This window comes from Tetranychus urticae, chromosome 1 (genome assembly GCF_039701765.1).
Source record: "Tetranychus urticae isolate SD_2017Ah chromosome 1, NJAU_TeUrti_SD_1.0, whole genome shotgun sequence".
In the NCBI taxonomy this organism is placed as follows: domain Eukaryota; kingdom Metazoa; phylum Arthropoda; class Arachnida; order Trombidiformes; family Tetranychidae; genus Tetranychus; species Tetranychus urticae.
The window spans coordinates 7,940,378-7,948,033 of NC_142958.1; the positions used below are offsets into that span (position 1 = coordinate 7,940,378).

The 7,656-nt window shown below is 31.0% G+C and overlaps 1 long non-coding RNA gene across 2 annotated transcripts; it reads right to left on the minus strand.

Annotated features, from left to right (window-relative positions):
* Positions 1-3,434: 3,434 nt before the first annotated feature.
* LOC107365702 (uncharacterized) lies at positions 3,435-6,492 on the minus strand. 2 transcript variants are annotated; one of them, XR_003082882.2, is made up of 5 exons: positions 6,352-6,492; positions 5,805-6,181; positions 5,588-5,700; positions 4,979-5,144; positions 3,435-4,657 (listed from the first exon to the last, which is right to left on the minus strand). It is a non-coding gene; the product is annotated as an uncharacterized LOC107365702 (long non-coding RNA). The 2 variants fall into 2 exon arrangements; XR_016198473.1 differs by having other exon boundaries at positions 3,980-4,881.
* Positions 6,493-7,656: the final 1,164 nt, after the last annotated feature.

The window sequence follows — 7,656 nt, forward strand, 5'->3', positions numbered from 1 at the left end:
CCTCATTGCTGTTTCTCCTTTTTTTCAACCATTTTTGATATGTTTTACTGCTCACTTCAACTATTTCCTCCTTTGTCTTTTCACCATTTTTTTTTGTGCATATCAAAGTCAACTGAATATATATACAAATGTGAATGCAAAAAACGATAATGATTACATGTAATCATTCAAATGGCATAACCCATAAATATATAACATTCCCTTCTTTATTGTCAAGACGGTTGTTCACTTACACAGAACTGTAATGATGGTGATATTGATGGCGATGATGATGATGATCTCTACTCATCTAATGGTTTATTTTTTGCTGACTTGCAAGCAAAAAAACAAACCTGGTAAAGTTGCTACAATATGTGTAATACCTAACCTAATAAAGCGTCTGTTTTTGATAACCTTAGCTTTATCACTTTCACTTGCAAAACTCAACCAAGTTCATCTTTTTTCACTAACCTTTAAGGTTACTTGTAAGGTCACTATCATATAGATATATATTTATTTATGTAATTTATTGTTATAATATTTCCATGTCCAAGTGATTCAGTAACATTATTTCAACCAAAAGTAGAGCCAAGTGATAAATGAAGGTTTCATCAGATAATAAGTCAACATTACCAATTGGTAGCTGAAAGTTTTACGTAAAAAATTGTGATTCAATATTAGTTCAGTTAAAATCTGATAAACAGGAAAGTCAACATTGAGAAAAAATGGACTCAATGACATCTTAATTTGTTGCAAGCGAAAAATGTTTCTTGATCATTTACATTGTTTGACTAGCAGTTAGACTAGCGTTGGGCCTTACATTGAAAAAAGTGAAGTCAATTGTTGAGACTCTAATAAATCATTATTTACATTTTGTAAATTATGCCTTTTACCTTGGTTTGATCACAATTTAGCTTGTAATTTATCTCAACTATCAACAAGGATAACAACAATAGAAGAGCGTTTCTCGGTTAATTTAAACACTCAATTTCCTTTGGACGCAAAATAAACCATTTCCTATTTGAAATACAAATTAAGGTGCAAACCATCTTCATCTTCCTCTTTCCCACTAAGATGCTGATTATGATTGAGATGATATTTATGATTAGGACGATGATTTATCTTGTGTAAACGATCCTAAAGACAAGGTCAAGTATAACATATTAGTGGGGCTACTTTATTTTAAAGTAAAACTTGAAAAGGTAAACTCCAATTGGCTTCCAATTTATCTTCATAACTATCTTTATCCACACCATTATTAACTAAACTTGGTCACAGTAGCAAAACCCGAATATTGTCCAATGTCCTGTTGATTGTTTCATTACAATAGTCGAGACACAAATTTTTAGGTCCTTTTTGTTCTTAACACAAAACAAAAGTCAAACTTGGCATCAAAATTGGGAAAAAAAGCTTCGAGATTTGATCAAGCAAAAGATGAAAACAGCTGATGGAGCGGCAAGCAAATTGGCGGATTATTTGAAAGGATTGAAAATATTTTTCACTTGTTTTAATTTCCTTTTACTCAGTGATGATAATTATGGTTCATGTATTCAGGTTGATTGATGAATTCACAGACAAATTTTTGGACTGAGCAATGAAAAAGTAGCAAAAATAAGTGAATTTATTGCGTGAAAAAAAGTGAACCTCAATAAGCTAGCAAAAGTTGACTGGGAGTGAGATTAATGATAGTTGAATGAATATAATGATAACAATAATAGCATTTTTTATAGGTTGAATACCTATAAGTTGGTCAATGATAAAAAACTCGCAAAAAATTTGAGTCAACCTATATTTGAATGAAAATATCATTGGTAAAGACTGGCCAATCCAAAGAGGAGCCAAAAATATCGATCAATTTTTTTGCAGATCAAATGAAGAAAGAAATGCAAGTTTGAGATGAGGAAAAAAATTGATGATGAAGAAGATGAAGATGATGATTGAAACTAAGATGGACAAAAAGGGGATGAGAAGGAAAAAAATGGCCGATAAAAATGGAAGCACAAAAAACATGGTAAATGGCGACAAGAATCAAATAATGAGATGAGAATTGAAATTGGAATATGCTCTTTCATCTTCAACTCTCCATCTTTTTTTGCTTCTTCTTCTTCATCATCATCATCCAAAGGAAGAGAGATGATGAAAAGTAATCATGGCAACTGGCTTTTGTGTGTCCATCAATTGGTCATCTCTAGATTGATGGGTATTAAAAGGGAAGAGAAGCGCACTGAAGATGAAATTTGATTAATATTTTAGTCTCGGTGGTAACAAGGATTTAGGAATAAACCAGATTATCATTGGAAATGTACAATTTAAATTGAACTCATTGTTGATCTCATTGGTAATGAACATGCAAATGAAAAAACACGGTCAAGTTGGAAAAATCAATATTAACTAAATACATTGAAATTGTCTATTCTAATCAAATCAATCACATCAAAACTGTGACTGTGAATAAGGTTTTGGTTGAAGCAGTAAAATAACCCTTAAAACGATCACAATTCAACCAAGAATTGAACTCTGAAAATGAACAATTAACCCTTCAAAACTATCATAAGACTCAATGAAATGACATTAAAGTTAACCAAACCAGTTGATTAAACTCTGGTTAAACCCGGAATCCAAATAACATTAACCTGCTAAATTGCTTTAATCCTTAAAAAAGTCTCTGGTAATCTTTTTGGTTTAACCAGCTTTTTGTTTCAATGACAACACAACATAACCCGATAATCTTGTCCAACTGTTATTAACCAAGTCAGCTTTGAGTTAACTTTTTGTTCCTAAATATGATTTTCCTGGTTAAACCAATTGGTAAATTGTTGAGACAAAAATTTGAAGTCAATGAGAGTTGGAACATTTGACAAAACCGAAAAAGATGATTGACTAAACGATGGTAAAGCACAAGTTTTTGAGTAAAGACTGGACAGGTAGTGATGGATGTCAATTGTCATCTAATATGGTAATAATTTATTTAATTTGATAACAAATTAGATGTGAAAAGCGTTCCAAAGTAGGGCGTTACAGGGTTGACCAGAATTGGTGACTTTAGTCGACTTGCATTTACTTGACAATTTTGGCTGTTGATAGCACGATCCAAAAAAAACGATGAAATGGTTCAACAACAATAGTTCTAGTGTGTTGTTGTTGTTACCTTGAGACGGATGGACGTGCGACTTTTGTGGCGCTATTAAACCTTGAAAATTGAATGGTAAATAACAATAATAAGGAGGACACACAAACAAAAATGAAGGATAAGATGTGGAGGTTTATATTGTTGTTGTTTATTGTAGGAGGAAAGGTAAAGATGACGGAGACTTTGTGACCTTAAATGTACGCCTTTTTACGTGTTAATAGGTACAACAATGGTGCAACAATAATGGCCTAATGATATGGATTCATGTTTATTCATTTATCAGCTTATACCGATGAAGCGTTCAATAATGAGGCAAAAAGAGATGGAAAACTGAAGATCAAGACTTTTTTAATTCATCAACATTTAATACTTTAATACATTAATTTATCCTCATTTTGGATTGAATTTATCTTTACTAATGATAATTTATGTTACTGGAAGTGTAAGAAATGAAGGTTTTACTCATTGCTTTTCAATGAAAAGGTATAAATCAATTTGCTTTCATCAAGAGATGTTTTTTTGCTGGCTCCTTTAAATTGCTTCAACGTTTGATTCATCTTTTTACATCGCAAATTGATTTACTTGGTTGTTAACCAGTTAATTTGGTTCATTAATCAGAGGCAATCAATTTAGATTAATTGAAGTAAAAAGGTTGAATTGTAAAGACAAAATGAAGGAAACAAAATAAGCTCTTTTGGGTTATAATTTGGACCAATGAGATGAAAATGGTCATTTTGTTACTTTTACCAGTCAATGGTTATTAGTAGCAATAACCTTTTTTATTTCATCGATTCTGACTCCTTCCTTCACCTTCATTATCATGTTTTTTGTCCTTCCCTGAGTTGTTATTTAATCATTATACGATTCATATTAGTCTAGTATGAAAATTTGGGTTATTAGATGTTGAAATGATACATTTTTTTAGGATTGAAATTGCTTTAAAAATTGAGACTGATTGAGATTGTAAATGAATGTAAATAAAAGACTAAATAATAAAAGATTTTGCTATTGTAAGAATATAAATTTGATTATTGATTGAGCTGATCAATGAAGGATTAATTGATGATAAGTGAATGAATGAAACAGAGTTTGCTCAGGAAAAATTGGTTAAAAGAGGAAAGACCGAGAAAAAAAGATGAAGAAAGGGAAAAGTAACCAGAAAAAGTGGTAATTCACGTCTCATGATCATGATGGTAAAGATGGAGTTACCAAGAAGGGCTTCAGATCTAAATGTATTTGAATAAGATTTATCTTTCTGTTGGAACGGCAAATTTCACCAAGTAACTTGCGTTCTGTGCCGAGAGATGCAGAAATCATGAGATTGAAAGCTTTCAATGTTGATAACAATGTTGCCATAATACAACATGATTTAGAAATTAATAAATTTCCAGCTTGCAAATCAATGGAACTCGATGGAACAGAGAAACTGATGGAACCAATTTTTCCAAATCTAATCAACTTGAGCCATTAAAAGCTGCTGTAGATGAAAGTAAATGTTGCCATAGCGCAAGATAACCCGATGATCAGTCCGCTTGTTAAATGGCGATCCTAGAAATATGGTAAAGATGAGTGCAGAAGAGTTCAAGCAGAAGAAGAAGATGATGATGATGAGAAGGATGCATTGATGGTTAAAATGATGGGAGAAGTGAATTGGTCAGTTTGAAAGATGAAAAGACTTTGAATGGTCACGAGACTCGTTATCATCAAAGATTGTTGTTGTTGACAGGAATAAAACCTCATTCCGATCAGCACCCACCCTCGCTGACTCGCGCCTTTCAATGAATGTACAATAACAATTACAAAAAGGAAGTAAAAAACTCCAAAAAATAGAGGAAACAAGGTTAAAAAACATAGTTGAAGGAGGCTTACGTTGTTTACAATCAGATTTTTGCCTCTTTTTGTGATGCAGTTTTTTTGTCTCCGTTTTTTGCATTATTATGCTTTGTTGTTGTTGTTGTTGTTTTCATGAATCTCCCTGCTTTTGAGACTCCTCCATCAACAATCATCTTCATCTTCATTTAAAATATTCCTTTGGCTGTTTGAACAAAAAAAAGAGACTTGGATCAAAACTTTTTGCCTTCATTTGTTGACATGCGTTTTCATATCGTTACTTAGTAATATAATCATTATTATTATTCCTATTATTTGTATTATCAAGCATTCAAAGTGATTTTTGATAATGATAACTGATATAACATGATTAGGAGACAATTTGTGTAAAATGTTGTTGTTTGCCTTGCTTCGTTTTTTTAAAAATGTTGATGTTAACAGTAAAATAAAAATCAAATTGAAATGCTGTCGATGGTAACATAATAACAATAATAATATGATAATAATGATAATGATGATAATGTTATAACTTATAAGAAAGTTGAGAAGCTCTTTGACAGAAGCTGATATTATAATGCATTTATCTTGACCATTATCATCATCATTTTTTATCACATTTCACATTTACTTTTACTGTTTTTCTCTCACCTTACTCTTCCTCATCACCATTATCAGCATCATCATTATCATCTTGTTGCTTGTATTTTTTGGTGTCTCCTTCTTTCTCGAATACATCATTTTGTGTGTGTTACCTTTCTGACCTGATATTTATTTGAAAAAAAATGATCAAAATAAATGTATGATTGTTGATAACCTATAATCAGCAACACGCAAAGTCGCTTTATAACATCTCACAGATACTGACTTTCCGTTTAACATTGATTAATCTTTCCAAGTTTCTTCTGAATTTCGCTGTCTTGGTAATAGTATTAGATGAATCAAGATGCTTAAATATTCCAGCATTTTCAAGTTGCTAACACGAAGCTCGACCAAAAATTGTAAAACATCTAATTTATGAATCTCAACCGAGTAACCAACGTTTAGTCTTATAAAGACTTATCGCCCAAATCGAACATCGACTCAATTCCAAATCAAAATTTGTAATATTCATGGTATTGAATAAGATGAAAAACCAAGACATGTTAAGCGAGTTTCCATGAAGCAGCTTTAATGGATCCTTGGTCAGACTTTTTCACAGACTGTTAGTTGATTAAATTTAAGTTAACCAAAGATTTCTGGACACTGTAGATAACAAAGTAAAATAAAAGACATTAAATTAGTAATATTGACAATTAAAATAAGACTTTTTGGTTGTGTTTCCATAAAAGTCCAATAAATTGGAGCTTTGAGCAACTCTTGGATAATCCTTTTGAGTGAACACTTTGAGTAATATCCATAACCAAGCTATTCACCTATTAATAGATTGTAAACAAAACACAATAAATAGACAATCATGAAAATTAATAAATAAACTGCAAACCCAAAAAATTAAAGCAAACAAAATGGTATACAAATGTGAATAAATCTGGTTATTATAAAGAGTGACAAGCTGAAAATGCAGAAGTCATTATTACCATAGAAACCAATTGATTGAGCCAATCGGATAACGTAATGAAAGGGTTACAAAGTTGGAGGTTAAATTAAATTGCAATAAAAGCAGGAAAATGGTCAAAAAACAATGAACAGTTATCCAAGTCAATCGAAAAAGAAACCCAATAATTAGATGGAAAAGTGAAATTTGTTGTGAAAAAAAAGTGTAGATAAATATTGACTCTATTGTAAATCACTAATTACAGTTTAACTAAATCTATCAAGCATAACAATCTAATTAAAGTAATAACAGTTTCAACTATAATTTGGTATAAAAGGTGAGTGTGAAAAAAGACATGAAAAGGTGGTCATTTTGAAAGATGGACATGAAAGTGTTGGATAAAAGTTGAACTGATTAAAAGGAGATTGAATTACACTGAGAATACGTAAAATGCATTAAGAAACATTTTCACATCATCATCATCCTAATCATCCATATCATCCTTGGTTGTTTGGGTTTTTGGCCTCAACAGCGTTTATTTTGTAAACAAAACGGGTCCTCTTTTTGCCTTGACTTTTCCCCATTTTTAATATGATTGATTATTGTAACTTGATTTTTTTATGGACATTGAAACACACTGTATCAACCTCAATGGACTTTCAATGTAAGTTATTATTGTTCAACTAATGTGTAACATAATTCAAAATCAATACGTCTTAATCAATTGTCCAGCCCATTCAAATTGAGATAATTAAGTGAACAAGAATCAAACATTAAGTTATTCAATCAATCAAAATTTCAAATCTTAAAATTTACTCCCAGTCTTCAGCTTTCATTGTTAAACAATGAGCAAATTGGCTTCTAATTGTAATCAATTGAACATTGTCTTTGAACCATTTTCAATATTGATCGGGAAACAATTCAAATCAAAGACAAATGAAAGTAAATTGAAAAAATGGATTCAAATCTAAACAATAAATGCAAATCAATATTTTCATCTTCAAGTAAATCCAAGTTCATTCAAATATAATTCATTTGATTTTCATGAAAAAATGAATCTTTTTCCAAGAAAATTTCAAAACCAAAAAAAGCTTCGCTCAAAATGTTCAAACTCAATTCATGAAATTGCCATTTTCGCCTTAAAATTATCCAAAATTTATTTCAATTCACAATTAAAGCTCAAACG